The sequence below is a fragment of the Macaca fascicularis genome, chromosome 6 (assembly GCF_037993035.2).
Source record: "Macaca fascicularis isolate 582-1 chromosome 6, T2T-MFA8v1.1".
Lineage (NCBI taxonomy): Eukaryota > Metazoa > Chordata > Mammalia > Primates > Cercopithecidae > Macaca > Macaca fascicularis.
In genome coordinates this window covers 170458364-170475714 of record NC_088380.1, presented here as the reverse complement: position 1 = coordinate 170475714, position 17351 = coordinate 170458364, and the positions used below count along the sequence as shown (strand labels likewise).

The 17351-nt window shown below is 38.5% G+C and overlaps 1 long non-coding RNA gene across 1 annotated transcript in view; it reads right to left on the bottom strand.

The window, feature by feature from the left end:
* Nucleotides 1-11722: 11722 nt before the first annotated feature.
* Nucleotides 11723-17351, bottom strand: part of LOC123574072 (uncharacterized) — a 49930-nt gene continuing 44301 nt past the window's right edge. Inside the window, exon 3 of the long non-coding RNA XR_006698933.2 lies at nt 11723-12128. This is a non-coding gene — a long non-coding RNA (uncharacterized lncRNA). The remainder of the gene's footprint in view (nt 12129-17351) is intronic.

The following is a 17351-nucleotide window of genomic DNA, read 5'->3' as shown; positions in this document are numbered from 1 at the left end:
TCCACCACCACATTCAGCTAATTTTTTTGTATTTTCAATAGAAGCAGGATTTCACCATGTTGACCAGGCTGGTCTCAAACTCCTAACCTCAAATGATCCACCCACCTTGACCTCCCAAAGTGCTGGGATTACAGGTGTGAGCCACCAGGCCTGGCTGTTAATTTTTTTTTTTTTTTTAAAGACAGAGTCTCACTCTGTAGCCCAGGCTGGAGTGCAGTGGCACAATCTCAGCTTACTGCAACCTCAGCCTCCTGGGTTCAAGCAATTCTCCTGCCTCAGCCTCCTGAGGAGCTCGGATTACAGGCTCTCACTACCATGCCCAGCTATTTTTGTATTTGTAGTAGAGACAGGGTTTCGCCATGTTGGCCAAGCTGGTCTCAAACCCCTAACCTCAGGTGATCCGCCCACCTCGGCCTTCCAAAGTGCTAGGATTACGGGGGCGTGAGCCACTATGCCTGGCCTGGCTGTTAATTTTTAAATGATTTTTAAATGTACACTTCAAAAAATTTTTAATTTTTTAAATGTACATTTAAAAACATTTAAACGTACAAGAATTGTGAGTCTTCAGTAAAAGTCCAAGGCGTTTTCTTTGATTTGAGTCTACCACCAATAAAAGTTGCACATTCTCTCTCTTCATAAATGGCTTCCTTAGCACATTACCATAATTTTCCTTCACTTGCTTTTTTAAAGTTCTATGAGAACTTAAATATACTTGAGAAGCATTATTGGCAAACAACCTTTCTGAGTTAAAAAAAAAAAAAATTTCAATTTTTTACAACAATCTTTCCCACCCCAAATCAACAGCCATCTTTACTCTGTTTTGAAAGTTTCCAAAGTATTCAACAGTTCTGAATTTTTACTGGTTAACTTCATTAGTTTGTGTAATATTTAATTAAATCACAGAACCAAAATAAAATGAAAAAAATGTCAAACAGGTTTAGAAATAAATACAACTATCTCTCATTTTGTGCAAATTTCATGTGGTAGGAACAGATGAACATGAACGTGATAGAGTAGCTGGCTCACCGAAAGGCTTCAATCTGCCGAAAGTAACCAACAGTGCATTTCGCAAGGGGAATAGAAAAAACGGGTTAACGCGGCATATTGGTTAATAGAATTTAGTTAAGAGAGCCTGCTATAATAAATAGTACTAGTTCATCCACCAAAATCTACCATTGATAACCCTGTTCTAAAAGTCAATGAGCTCACTTAGCTCTAAAAATGTATATTCACTGGATAAATGGAAAAAGGGATGGATGGATACATGGACAGACAGACAGATGGAAAGAAGGAAGGAAAGAAGGGAGGCAGGCAGTTGGAGATTCAACTCAGACCATTGTCAAATGCAAGCCTTCTAGATCAGAAAACAGGAGGGAAAGAACAGCAGGGATGACTGTGAAACCACTCTGTATGTATATTGGAATTGAACAATTAAGTAAATGGACAGCAGATGGTGGGAGCCAGGTTTCTCACTGTTGGAGTGAGAGGTTTCAAACATGGAAGAGAGACTAGAATGATCATGGGGTAATGGAATTGAGTTGAAGGCATCAGTATTAACCATGTTTAGCTTGATGTTGATGCAGATGGACATATGTAGGAACATTTACAGATGTGCATATATAACTACTACACACACATGTATTTCCTTAATCCATCAGCTGAGAAGGCCTAGAAGCAATGACAGCCCCATAGCAATGAGCAAATCTAAAGTCCTGATCTTTGTTTCTAACATCATTTTTCATTAAGAGAAACCAGAGCTCCTCTTAGAAATTACAGATTCTAAGGCTGGGGTAGGGAAGATACAAGATGAGCCTGAAGTATTCTACAATGCGAGGAGGTAAAGAAGTGCTAAAAACAAACAAAAAATATTAAAATAAATGCACACACAATGGTAACATCAAGGGGAAACGGAAGCCACCTGAAAGAGTTTCCAATGGCCAAAGCAATCTGAGCAAGAAAATAAAGTTGAAAAAAAAAAAAAAGAGAGAAGAGGCAAATTTTCTATGCAAAGAATTACAAATAATTTAATTAGACACTTTGCCCTCAAAATGGATCATAACTCCCACTTCTTAAATGTAGGCTGTTCATAAGGACTTCATTCCAAAGGGTACAGTTTGGAAAGGGACCAAAAAAAGAGGAGCTTCACAGTAATCTATCAAACACAATTTCAGCCAGATGTTCAGTTAATATCAACACAGATGAGTCCTATTGATAGGATGTGCCCTTGATTTAGTGTGATGAGAATGGCACTTTACCTCTGTACTAGTCTTCCTTCCCAAAATTCATAACCTAGTCCAATCACGAGACAAACATCACACAAATCCCAACTGAGGGGCAATCTATAACATACCTGATCAGTACTCCTCAAAACTCTCAAAGTCATCAAAAGCAAGGAGACTGCCAGAACGGACAAAAGCATACAGAGACACGGCAACCAAATGCAATGTGCCATCCTGATGGGATCCTGGAACAGAAAAAAAAAAAAAAAGACATTCAGGTAAAAACTAAGAAAATCTAAACAAAGTATGGATTTAATTAACAATAATGTATTAATATTGGTTCATTAATTGTGAAAAATGAACCATTCTAATGTAGTATGTTAATAGTAGGGGCCGGGCGCGGTGGCTCAAGCCTGTAATCCCAGCACTTTGGGAGGCCGAGACGGGCGGATCATGAGGTCAGGAGATCGAGACCATGCTGGTTAACACGGTGAAACCCCGTCTCTACTAAAAAATACAAAAAATTAGCCGGGTGAGGTGGCGGGCGCCTGTAGTCCCAGCTACTCGGGAGGCTGAGGCAGGAGAATGGTGTGAACCCGGGAGGCGGAGCTTGCAGTGAGCTGAGATCCGGCCACTGCACTCCACCCTGGGTGACAGCGCGAGACTCCGTCTCAAAAAAAAAAAAAAAAAAAAAAATAGTAGGGGAACCTGGGTGTGGGGCAGAACTCTCTACTATCTTGCAACTTTCCTGTAAATCTAAAAGTATTTTTAAATGTGCAAGTTGGCCGGGTGCAGTGGCTCATGCCTGTAATCCCAGCACTTTGGGAAGCCGAGGTGGGTGGATCACCAGAGGTCAGGAGTTGGAGACCAGCCTGACCCATATGGTGAAACCCCATCTCTACTATAAATACAAAAATTAACCGGGTGTGGTGGGCGTACGCCTGTACTCCCAGCTACTTGGGAGTTGAGACAGGAAAATTGCTTGAACTCGGGAAGTGGAGGTTGCAGTGAGCCGAGATGATACCACTGCACTCCAGCCTGGGCAACACAGCAAGACTCCATCTCAAAAAAAAAAAAAGGGGGGGGGCAAGTTTACTTTTAAAAATGCAACAGGGATGATATTTTTTTGACAACCACAAATTCATAATCTCTACGCAGTCTAACGAAAAAATAAAGCTTATCCTTCTTATTTCCCCAGGCTCATCTGAAACAACTCTTTCTCCTTGCTAACCATTTTGGACATCTCTCCAATCTTGAAGGATGATATTTCCTAAGAATTTTAAACATGCTGTTCTGCCAGTAAAACGCTCCCCTCTTTTCACCTGCCTGACACTTTCTTTTCTGTCTGAGGTAATCCGCAAGACCTATTTCAAATGCTTAGCCATATACACACAAAAGCCATCCTGAAGGACCACAGAGGTATAGCCTATTTTTCTTTGACCTTGGTAGGAATCAGCAGAAAAACATCTGGTTCATAATGCAGAGACATAGTAGGTAATTTTCTCAACAAAATACAAGGGGTCTTTAGTGTTAGGAAATTTTAACTTTCTGTTCTCTCCTCTGCCTTTCTTACAAGTACACCCAGGCTTTCCCTGCCATCTGGAGCCTAAAAGCTGCCCTAATAAACTCCTTTGCTCCAGCTTGCAAACAGAGAAGGAATGGGAATAACCAGTAAATGAGAAACCAGGGTCTATTTGAGGTGGGAGCTTCCTGGTCTGCAGGAACTATAAACCTGATCCCAATAACAAATAAGGAGAATTGCAGACAGCAGGTATTACCAATGTGCATACCCTTTTCTTGTCTAAGTGCCAGGAGATAGCAATACTTTCGTTTTCCATAAGCCCATAGAGGAAATATAATCTAAGCCTCTCTAAAGGGATAAAAGCACACAAACAAAAAATTACTAAGATTGTATCCAATCACTTAACAAATGGACTCACTTAGCAAATGGACTGATTAGAAAAAGCAAGGCAGGTGTTGGGGAGGTGGGCATCATTTTACATGACTCTTTCTCCTGTGAGGATCTAGAATGGATAGCAAAGCCGTGTTAAAGATTTTGTCAGTTTCCTTTTCTTCTTTGCAGCACTTATTACACTTGTAATTATGTGTGTAATATACACATCCCCTAATATAATGCCATAGAGATTTTTCCATTTTGTTAACCAAACCCTCACCCTCTATTGTAGCATGATTACATAGTAGATGTTCAGTAAACAAACTTCCTGAATGATACACTATTTGTGTCTCTTATTTAGTTTTTGGCATGTTTTAATGCAACTGCATGTGTGTGTGTGTCTGTGTGTGTGCATGCATTATGTATATATTCTACTCTGCTTTTACTCTACTTTCTAGTCCTAATAAATTGCTTAAAATAACTAGATTTTCCTTTAGGGGCGTATTTGTCTTATCAATGAAATAAAACGGTTTTAATTATAATTTCCCAGTCTACATTATGGCCAATCACAGAAGATTTTAAGTAGAAGTTTATTTATGATTGTCTTTTTTTAAAGCATAGAACATGTCTGTTCATAACCTTTGAAAGACCTGGACCTGGCTAAATAGCTCCTTAAATATTCCGGTTAATCCAGCCATAGGGAGTATTAAATATTTAGGAATGTAGTGCAAACTACTTTGTCAGAATAGTTCCATTTAAATTACACTCCCCTGTTACCAATTGTAGCTGATGATTTAATTAGGTGGATGGAGTTAGTTAAAATGATCATTAATAAACTCTGTTAATGTCATCAAAATTCCTATTCTCCAGAGTGGTGGGAACCACACACACACACACACACACACACACACACACACACAAACACACACACCTGCCTATTGAGGAAGATGGCCTATTTCTCACAAAATTCATTCTGTGTCTTCTCCTCCAGTGATTAGCCTTGTTTTGTTTGGTGTCTTCACAGTAATTACAGCAACAGCTCTATTTTGCTTTGTATGAAAAATTGCTTCACTTGATTACATTTGCAGAGAGAGTAGTCACTTTGTGGCTGTAACAAAGTACCCAAAAGGACAATTTCATGTTCTTTCTTCAAGGTATTCATAAGAGATGTTCTTAGAGTTAAAACAGAGTCAAATAAATAGAGTATCAGAAAATTAATATGTGAATAAAACTAAGACTTTATAGACTATCTATTACAATGACCTTTTTAAAACACTGTTTTGGAGACCAGATGTAGACTCAAAAAAACTGTTTCTCATCTTCTCCATGAAACTAGAGATGGAAGAATGAGGAAAACATCATGTAGAACTCTGAATTTTCTCAAAAGTGGAGAGCTCCAAGAGAAGTTTCCTAAATTTTGCTCAGAAGGCAGACAGACAGGGATACAGAGTGGAAAGAGATAATTCTGTATATAGTTGTGGCAGAACCCATTGTGACCTACTGATTGCAGCCACTTTACATGGTACTCACAAACGCAAGAAGTTTTCACTTCTCATCTGTTAAGTTGAAAGTAATCTCAGTAATGATGAATTCTATTCTCAACTCTCCAGTTATCCAAACAACAAACTCTATGCCATTTGCTCATGAGAACAAGAATGAAAATGGAAATAGTGTAAGTTATATGCATGAGGAAAATAACCCTCTTAAAGGGTCCTTTACAAAAGCCAATACAATGTATCCAAATTAAATTCCTTTAAACCTGACAGAGAACTCCCCACAAATGATACATTATAGGAGTCTCTACATCGAAATGGATTAAGACTTACTTGCCCTCAGAGAAAGAATCATTAGACAACTAATTTAAGAGAAAGGATTAGTTCATCTCTTGAACCAATTAGAGCCACTATCACCTAGAAAAAGTAAGGTAGCCTTAAAAATGTGCCACAAGGTTGGTAGCTTTTATTTGAGCGGAGGAGCAAACATCAGGACAATCCCATGCAAAAACTGCAGTAGCAGAACACACTCATGGAGTTTGTCAACGAGAGACTCAATGGAGATTCATTCACTCTTACAATTTGTTTACTCCCTACCCAATATAAACAAGGGCCTGCTGCTTGAACTAAGTGGGACTGGAACAAAAGGTAGCACTGAGTACACACCACTTACCTGCCATCAGATTTGCCTGCATTACCTTGTTGCTCTCTCATTACAGCCCTGTGAGGTAGCTCAGCCTCTTCATTTCATAGGCGAGGAAATGAGACAGCCAAATGAGTGGAGGTCCCTGGAGAAACTCCAACCAACCTGCCCACTGAGGTGGAGCCTCAGGAAGTTCGGGACCTTTGCAGCACCTTTTCCTGTATGGAGCCAGGGAAGTTCATGCCCTGGCCCCGCCTCTTCCTGTGTGGAACCTGGGATTCAAACTGCCTGGTGGGAAGCCTCTCATGAAGGGACTCTGGCCTCGCTAGAGTCCTTGTTTCCCCCTTTTTTCCCTTTTCTCCCAATAAAACCCTGCTTCACTCACCCTTTAAGCCATCTGCAAGCCTAAATTTTCGTGGCCGTGGGACAGACAAGAACCCGATCTTTACCTGAACTAAGAAAGAGTCCTGCAACAAAAAGAAACTTGGACAGCATTCCAAGCAGCTTTCTCAAAATGATCCACCTACAAAGTGACAAAAGCAGCGTCTAGACTTCTTTCTGCTGATTCAAATCCCCAGTGATATGGTTTGACTCTGTGTCCCCACCCAAATCTCTTCTGGAACTGTAATCCTCACACGTGGAGGGAGTGCCTGCTGGGAGGTGATTGGATCATAGGGGCGCTTTCCACTACATTGTTTTTGTGATAGTGAGAGAGTTCTCATGAGATGTGATCATTTAAAAGTGGCAGTTTTTCCTGCACCCTCTGTCTCTCGTGCTGCCTTTTGAAGACGTTGCCTGCTTCCCTTTGCCATAGGCTGTGATTGTAAGTTTCCTGAGGCCTCCCCAGCCATGCAGATCTGTGAGTCAATTAAACTCCTTTCTTTATAAATTACCCAGTCTCAGGTAGTATCTTTATAGCGGTACAAAAATGGAGTAATACATCATGCTAGCTGCTGAAAAACAACTAAAATTATCATCTACCTTCGAAACACTGATCCCTAAACTACAACCAGGGAGGAAAGGCACATGCAAAGATAACTGAAATAAATGTTTCTGTGACAAGGAGAGGCACGTGTAGTATTTTAAGAGTTGAAAAATGAGGGAAGATTTGCAAGAAATAAAATTTAAACTGGGTGTGTGTTAGGTTTTGTCATGTGACTCATGACGCATGGCAAAAATAAAATATAAGCAAAAAAAAAGTACAATGTAAGTTTGGGACACAATGAATGATTCCTTTTGGTTTTAGAATAGGGTAATAGGATGTAAGTAATAGTGTTCAGTGGGTAATTTATAGCTTCAGCTCTGGAGTGAGACTGTCTGAATTCAAATCTCATCTTGAGCACTTATTAGCTGTGTAAACTTGTGCACATTTTCTAAGCTCTCTAAGCCTTAGGGTCCTCATGTGTGAAACAAGGATAATTGTACATATCTCTAGATTTGTTGCAAATATTAAATGACATGATACATACCAAGCTCCCAAGATGGTGCCACACACAGGGAAAGTGCATAATAAGTGTTAGCTGTTGTCATTATGTAGAGAGTAGGGAGAATTAAGTTTGAAATAGAAAATCGGAACTATACTAAAGACTGGTATGAATGGCAATGGCAATAATTTAGACATTGTAATATAAGCAATAGAGAGATAATACTGAAAGTTTTTGAGTCAAGGAGCTTTACAATAAAAGCTACAGTTTAGAGAGAATAATGCAGCAGTAGTGAGAGGTGACAACCTGCTAGCAGCCCTCGCTCTCGGCCCCTCCTCGCCCTCAGCATCCACTCTGGTGGCGCTTGAGGAGCCCTTCAGCCCACCAAGGCACTGTAGGAGCCCCTCTCTGGGCTGACGGAGGCCAGAGCCACCTCCCTGTGATTGTGGGGGGGTGTGGAGGAAGAGGCACCGGCGGGAACCGGGGTTGCACTCGGCACTCACATGCCAGCGTGAGTTACGGAGGGCGAGGGCGAGAGCTTGACAGGACCCTCACAGGGAGTGGCCGGCTGGCACCACCGACCCAGGGCAGTGAGGGGCTTAGCACCCAGGCCAGCAGCTGCAGAGGGTGCACCAGGTCCCCCAGCAGTGCTGGATGCACTCGAGTTCTCTGGGGCCTCAGCTGCCTCCCTGCAGGGCAGGGCTGCGTACCTGCAGCCTGCCATGCCTGAACAGCACCCCCCTCCCCGCGGTGGGCTCCCGCCTGGCCCGAACCTCCCCTAGGAGCCCCGACCCCTGCTCTGCAGTGTCGGGTCCCATCAACCGCCCAGGGGCTGAGGAGTGCGGGTGCACGGCATGGGACTGGCAGGTAACTCCACCCGCAACCCCCATGCAGGATCCACTAGGTGAAGCCAGCTAGGCCCCTGAGTCTAGCGGGGACTTGGAGAACTTTTCCGTCTAGTACTCTGTGTCTAGCTCAAGGATTGTAAACGCACCAATCAGCACTCTGTCAAAACGGACCAATCAGCTCTTTGTAAAATAGACCTATCAGCTCTCTGTAAAATGGACCAATCAGCAGGATGTGGGTGAGGTCAGATAAGGGGATAAAAGTAGGCCTCAGGGGCAGTGTGCCAACCCGCTGAGGTCTCCTTCCACACTGTAGAAGCTTTGTTCTTTCGCTCTTTACAATAAATCTTGCTGCTGCTCACTCGTTGAGTCCACACCGCCTTGATGAGCTGTAACACTCACTGCGAAGGTTTGGAGCTTCACTCCTGAAGCCAGCAAGACCACGAACCCACCGGGAAGAAAGAACAACTCCAGACGTGCTGCCTTTAAGAGCTGTAACACGGCGAAGGTCTGCAGCTTCACTCCTGTCAGCAAGACCACGAACCCACCAGAAGGAAGAAACTCCAGACACATCTGAACATCTGAAGGAACAAACTCCAGACGCACCATCTTTAAGAACTGTAACACTCACCACGAAGGTCCCTGGCTTCATTCTTGAAGTCAGCAAGACCAAGAACCCACCAATTCCGAACACAGTAGCGTCCAAGATGGACTGGTTAAAAAAGAGAGATTAACATTAGTGAATGAACTACCACAGAAGCCCAAATAAGGAAAGGTACAGAAAGACCCAACAAACACCACCACCTAAAAGCAGTAGGATGGAACTAAATATAAATGAAGATACCAAGGATATTCCATAATTGTCCATAAGATTATCCCTCACATCCTACTACAGAGGCAGTCTGGGGTTAATGAGCCAAATATTAACTGATCCTATAAATGTACTAAATCTGCTGTAATAGAAGATCATAACAAGATCCTATGACAATGATCGGCCATGTAACCTTGTAAATATTAAGTGTCTCCAGTTTTCTATGCTTTTTAATAAATGCATGGATATAGTATTAAATATAGCCTTATTCCCACACTCAACACACTCAGAATCTAGTATAAGATCTACTGGTACATGTATTAGCTGCTCAGTCAATAGTGACTGGAAGACTCAAGTATGATCACACCAACAGCATTTCTGAGGTCAAGCAAATCAGAGCTAAAATACTTGCCCAGACATTTATTCAATTTTTGACATGGGTAAATTATTTAGCATTCCTAGCTTTAGTTTTCCTGATCTAGAAATAGAAATAGTACGCTACATACTGACATAATTATATGAATTTTAAATGAAAGTCTATATTTTGGCCGGGCGCGGTGGCTCACACCTGTAATCCCAGCACTTTGGGAGGCCAAGACGGGCAGATCACGAGGTCAGCAGATCGAGACCATCCTGGCCAACATGGTGAAACACCGTCTCTACTAAAAATACAAAAAAAATTAGCTGGGCATAGCGGTGGGCGCCTGCAGTCCCAGCTACCCGGGAGGCTGAGGCAGGAGAATGGCGTGAACCCAGGAGGCAGAGCTTGCAGTGAGCCGAGATCGTGCCACTGCTCTCCAGCCTGGGCGACTGAGTGAGACTCTGTCTCAAAAAAAAAAAAAAAAAAAAAAGAAAGTCTATATCTGAAGGATGCAAACACTAGAATTAAAAGATTTAGAATACAAATTAAGAAAAAATACCTAACGTGTTTAAGGAATTGAAAAAAGAAGTTGAAAACATGAAAGGGTAGGGGAAGCGACTATTAGAAATTGCCAGCAACATTTGGAAAAGACAGAAGTTTTAGAACTAGAAAATACAACAGATAAAATTAAATGTATATTGGATGGGTTAAGCAGAAAATTAGGCACCTCTGAAGAGATGATTAATGAACTAAAAGGTAGATCTAAAGAAGTAACTCAGAATTCAGTACAGGAGTCGAAAAGAAACACAATAAGAAAAAAAGAAGAAGGGAGTTAAAGTATAAAAAGATTTAACACACTTTAATTGGAGTTCCAGAAATATTGGGGAAAAAATAGAGGAAAAAAATACTTAGGTAGGAACATTTAAACATTTAATATTACTTTAGGACACTAACGTAATTAGTGTCTTTGTTTTGGCTTGGGAAACAGTAAATCTGCAGTATGAATAAAAATAAACATCAAAAAGACACATAGTAATCACAACTTAAGTGTAACAAAGACAAAGAGAAAATCTTAAAAGCAGCCAAAGGGAAAAGACAAAGCTGTAGCCAACTTTACTCCAGTAACAAGGAAGGCCAGAAATCAGAGTAATAAAATCTTCACAAAGTGTTTAGAAAAAAAAAAGGTTAATCCATAATTGTAAATTTAACAAAACTAACTTTCAAGAAGAAAAGGCAAATAAACTTTTGTTTGTTTATTTGTTTGTTTGTGACAGAGTCTCGCTCTGTCACCAGGCTGGAGTGCAGTGGTGCAATCTCAGCTGACTGCAACGTCTGCCTCCTGGGTTCAAGCAATTCTCCTGCCTCAGCCTCCCAAGTAGCTGGGACTACATGTGCACACCAAATTGCCCAGCTAATTTTTGTATTTTTAGTAGAGTGGGATTTCACCATGTTGGCCAGGATGGTCTCTATCTCTTGACCTCATGATCCACCCATCTCAGCCTCCCAAAGTGCTGGGATTACAGGCGTTAGCCACCACACCCAGCCCAAATAAACATATTTTAGACAAAAACTTTACAACCAACATATACTCATTAAAGTTATTTGAAAAACTGTACACCAGGAAGTTGGGAAACAATTGCTGAAGATATGTCTAAAATGCAATAAGTAATACTGAACAAAAATAAATGATAAATGTGGACAAAAATTTACTCTAGGATATAGTGATGATTATGAAGTCATCTAATTTGCATGGTTAGAAAAACAAAACAGAAGTAAAATACTTGATAACAAGAATATATTAGTTGGGAGTGAGCAGTATAAGCTGAAGTGTCTTAATGTTTGAACAGATGACAGATTTCATTGTCAAATGAAGTTGTAGAAATAAATCCAAACTTATTGAAAGTCATAACAAATGTAAATGAATTCTTATAAAAAGAAAATAAAGTATAAAGGAGAAAAGAAGATTTCTTTGTTCACCCATCGCTAGGAGCATGACTGAAACCCTTATAACAAAAGACACAAGGGAAAAGCACACAAGCAAAAGCATACAAATTTATTTAATATAAGTTTTACATGACACAGAAGCTTTCGGGAATAAATACCCAAAGGAATGGGGAAAACTGTGTATTTTTAAGAACATGATGCAGAAATATGATTGAAGAACAAAAGAGTATGGTCCAATATTAGTAAACTGGGGGATCTGGCAAGTCCTGTTTGTTCAGATTCTTCTTGGCATCTCTGTGTCTTTAAAGATAAAGATGTTCTTTGGACATAGGGAGGGTACGTCTGGAATGAAGGTTTCCTTCAGAGAAACGTCAGATTCTTCTTTATGGTCTACTTCAAGAGAAAAAGGTCGGAAGAAAATAAGAGTAATCTTCCTGCTTCTGTTGTTTCCACACAGGCAAAGGTGCCGTATTTTGGGGTAGTGGTCATGAAGCCTGTCAAAAGGAATAAATCAGATATACCAAGTAACTATAATGCTAAATAAAGTCAGGGAAACATTGGTACAGATAACACAAACTTCAGGGAGAAAAACATCATAAAAGAACAAAAACGGGTATTATAAACAGGTTAAAGGAGCAAAAATTAAAACAAGAAAAAAATGTAATGGAAATGAAAGAAAAGAAGGAAAATAAAGATAAGGACAGAAATCAGTAAAATAGAGATGATTAAACCAAAAGTATTTTAATACAACAGCAAACTTTTGGCAAGACATATCAAGAAAAAGAATTTAAAATGTATATATTGTAATTAAAGTATTAAAAATATAAAAATGTTGTGGAAAACTATATGTCAGCCAATTTGAAACCTAGATAAAAAGGATAGATGTTTGGAAACATGTAAAATGTCCAAATAGTAAAGTTGATGAGGGCAATAACCAGCAAATAAATTAAAAACACTAGTAATGGCAGTTTGTTTTCCATGAATCCAAAAATAACTTGTTAAACCAGAAATAAGGTTCCTAGAACCCTCTTCTGAGTTAGAGCTGGCCAAAAAAGGAATGTGCTAAAGACAAGGAAGTTGAAAGTGAAGAAGCTGCCATTCCACTCTAGAGGTTGTCATGTCTCTATGTTGACAGAGCCAGTCTGTGCCAGGTCACAGGAGCTGACTATGCATATCTCTGCAACTTCACATTCAGCGACTTCACATTGATAGCGTGAAATAGGGCGTAGTAGTAGCAATATTTACACTACAAAACTGGAGAACACTTAAATCAGGAATTTTCCTCTACCCCCCACCCCCAACACACACCCTGGAAAGGTGGTTGTTAAGTATTTACCACATTGTGATAGACATAAAGCTATCAATAACTTCCCTGTGAATCAACCCTAGGCTCATTATCAGATACTATGAAGGCAGTTATAATCTCTATCTTATTCAAAAAATTCTAGAAAGTAGAAAAAGAATGTAAGCTTCCTGATTATATCACAAAGCTGATTATTAACCTCAAACCAAGTCTGGATATAAGAAAATGACATTATAGGATCATTTCAATATGTGAACATAGATTCCAAAATCCTCAATAAGATATATACTTACTGTTCTAATGCTATATTAAAATGTCTGTATCACAGTCAAACAGATTTTATCCCAGGAATGTAGCAATTGTAACATCAGAAAATCTAGTCATCATAATGCCCCATATTAATGGTTCAAAGTAGAAAAAATATATGATCATTCCAATGAATGCAGGAAGGCATCTGAAAAATTTCAGTACCTTACAGGATTATTTAAAGAAAAACAAATAAAAAAAAAAAGCAACAAAAAACTGAGAAAACCTGAAACAACAGAAGGCTTCCCTAACTTGATAAATATCCACCCAAAATTCTACAGCAAATACATAATTGATAACACAATATCAGAAATACTGCCACTATTTAATGTAGTACTAGAAGACTTGATTAATGCCACAAAACACAGAAAATAGGTTAGAAGTATGAAGATTTTGAAGAAGGTGAAATTGTAATTTTTAGAATATATTATTTCTTACATAGAACACTGAAGAAAGTTGATACTTTTACTAATAAGTTTATGAAAGCTTGTAAGTAAGCTATTAACAAAAATATCCATAGATATATCTTTACCAATACAACTAATTAAATTATATGATAGAAAACAAAATACTAATCACTGCCACAGCAAAGTATCAAATAAATATCTAGGAATCACCCTCAATAAAATGTTTTCTTCAGTGTAGTGATTCCTCAAAGACTTAAAAACAGAGCTACCATTTGACCTAGCAATCCCATTACTGGGTATATACCCAACAGAATATAAATTGTTCTATTATAAAGACACAGGCATGCATATGTTCATTGCAGCACTATTCACAATAGCAAAGATATGGAATCAACCTAAATGCCCATCAGTGCTAGACAGTAAAGAAATGTGGTACACATACACCATGGAATATTATGCAGCCATAAAAAACTAATGAGATCATGTCCTTGCATGGACATGGATGGAACAATTATCCTCAGCAAACTAATGCAGGAACAGAAAACCAAATGCCACATGTTCTCACTTATAAATGGGGACTTAATGATGAGAAAACATGGACATATAGAGGGGAACAACACACACCAGGGCCTATAGGAGGGTGGAGGGAGGGAAGAGGGAGAGCTAATTGATGGGTACTAGGCTTACCACCTGGGTGATGAAATAATTTATACAACGAATCCCCATAATACAAGTGTACCTATATAACAAACCTGCACATATACCCCTGAATTGAAAAGTTAACAAACAAATAAATAAAATGTCCTCCTAACAAGTGCAGGAAAAAATAATAACTCTATTAAAGATTTTTAAAACTGAGTAGAAAGTTATACTATATTCCAGGATGAAACCATTAAACAGTTAAAGCACATCAATTGTCACTCCACTACTCTATTAATATCATGTCATTCCAAAAAAAAATTGAGTAAAATTTGCAATTTGATAGGTGCTTCCCACAATTACATGTGAGAACACAGAATCAGTCAGCAGGACAGTTTAGAAAAAGAAAATGAATAACTTGCTTTAGCAGATATTATGAAGCCAAACAGTTAAAGATAGTTGATGGAATGGACAGACAGATAGATAGATAGAGATGGATCAATAAATAGGTAGTAATTGGTGCAAGAATAGACTATTAAGCCAGTGGGAAAAAATATAGTAGCTTTGTAATAAAGAGGCATCATAAATCAGTAGGAATAAGATGCATTATGGAGTAAATTCTCTATAGAAAGGGAAAAACACAGTATGTGCAAAACTATAGAGCTAAAGAAAAAATATAAAAGAATATATTTGAGACCTTGGGGGTAGATTAGGAAATCAGTTTTTTAAATAGTCAAAATAGATACTATAAAGGGAAAAATTAATTTTAATGCAATCAAATTTCATGAAAGATTCACGTTCAGTGAAGCATGTCATAAACAAAATATGAATGACAGACCGATGGAAGACATTCACAATATTTAAGACAGTCAAGGGAATAAGTACAAAAATATAAAAGTAATTCTCACAAATCGTCAAGAAAAAAGTGGAAATCTATAAGTAAAATGAGCAAGGCTATGAATAGGCAATTTACAAAAATGAAAACCTTAAATGATTTATAAGAATATGATGTTTAGCCTTATTAGTAATCAGAGAAATCCAAATTTAAAGGAGATGCCACTTTACATACATTAGAATGGCAAAATGTAAAAGGTCAGATAGCATCAACTGCTGAAAGCCTCGTGAACTACTGGTGGAAGAACACTGAGGGTGAGAACATCCCAGCACCCAACAATTGTCCTTCAAGAGTGAGCCACATACAAAGATGATAATTAAAGCATTTTTTCTCATATCAAGATGCTGGAGGCCTACAAGATTTTGATCACTAAATGAATGGGTAAGTAAAATGTAATAAATACTTATAATGGAAACATAAAATAACAAATAATAGTTAATAATAAATAAAATATTTTTAATGTTGAGAGAAAATATTAGGAGTGTATTTTGTAGCATAGTGTCATCTACATAAACTGAAGACACCCCAGAATAAAGCAGCATGTTTGTTACAGACATATACCTAAATGAACATATGAACAACATATAACATGGTATGTTATATGTTAAATTCAATGAAGACTATGCTTATATATAGGGTAGAATCAGGGTAGAAGATCAAAGAAAAAAAAAACACCATAGACGATAAAAGGTAAAGCAATGATAAGTGTCTTGATTCAGTTTGTGTTGCTATGAAGAAATACCTGAGACTGGGTAATTTATAAACAAAAACGGTCTATTTTGGCTCACAATTCTGCTGGCTGGAAGACTGGGCATCTAGTGAAAGCTTCAGGCTTTTCCACTCAGGGAAAATGAAAGGGAGCAGGTCTGTGCAGAAATCACACAGCAAGAGAGGAAGAGAGAGGAGGAGGGAGGTGCCAGGCTCTTTTAACAACCAGCTCTCTGGGAACTAATAGAGCAAGAACTCACTACAGGGAAGATGGCACCAAGGCTTTCAGGAGGGATCTGCACCCATGGCCCAATCACCACCAATTAGGCCCCACGTCTGGCATTGGCGATTAAATTTCAACATGAGATTTGGAGGGTCAAACACCAAAATATAACAATGAGCTTACTATGAATTGAGTAAGAACAACTCAACTCTTGTACCTGAAGTTCACACTAGGAAAAACAAAAGGGTCTTTGGATTTCATTCACAGGCACACATTGACATGTTAGGAGAGAAATGACCACCTGTGTCACATAACTAAATGTCAGTTCACAGATTCCATTTCACCCAACTGATTATTCTAGATAGATGACACATTCTTAAGTGCAAATGGTAAACTTGCACACCCAAGTGGAAGGACAGAATGCTATTTTCACCTTTCCCCTACCCCACCCACACACATACAGAAACAATAAAACACTGAATTGGTATAGGAAGAACCTGCCATCCCTGAACAGTATGCAACTTAGCAAATCGTGATTTTATTATCTCCACACTTCTGCAAACTCCCAAATCTCCAAATAAGAGTAACTCATAGATCTAAGATTGAGTCAGGGGATTAGCTTAAAATAGAAATAAAATGAGGCATAGTTTGCCAGAGATTTTTCCTTGGAAAACATAAACTACTCTATGCAATTATGTTGAGAATTGAAAACTGCTACAGATGGCTTACCAAGACTATTAATACCATAAGACCATTATATGCAATTTTGTCATTAATTGCAAAAATCCCATTGATTTTAATCTACAAAGTAATAAATCCAACACACACAATAATTGCTTGTATTTTTAAACCCTAAGAGATTAGACATTTTAAATCTTCTTGTCTCCACTCTTAACTAGGGAATTTAAATATTAGAAAATAAATTTGAAGCATCTACTTTGAAGATGAAAGTATAAATTTTATCATGGAAACATAAAAACAAATTAATTCAATTTACACTATTTACTGCACAATAGGGTTTCTACAAAAAAAGTGATATAAAACTAAACATTAGCACAATTTAACATCCTTGACCCAGAAATAGACCAAACATAGTTCTTAACTCAAATAATATTGCAAACTTGATGTATTTTACAACACATTTTCTCAATTGTGACTATAGCTACATATATTTATTATTGGCCTTATGTCTTAAAATACTTTTATTTATATTAAAATTTCCAAATATACAGTCAC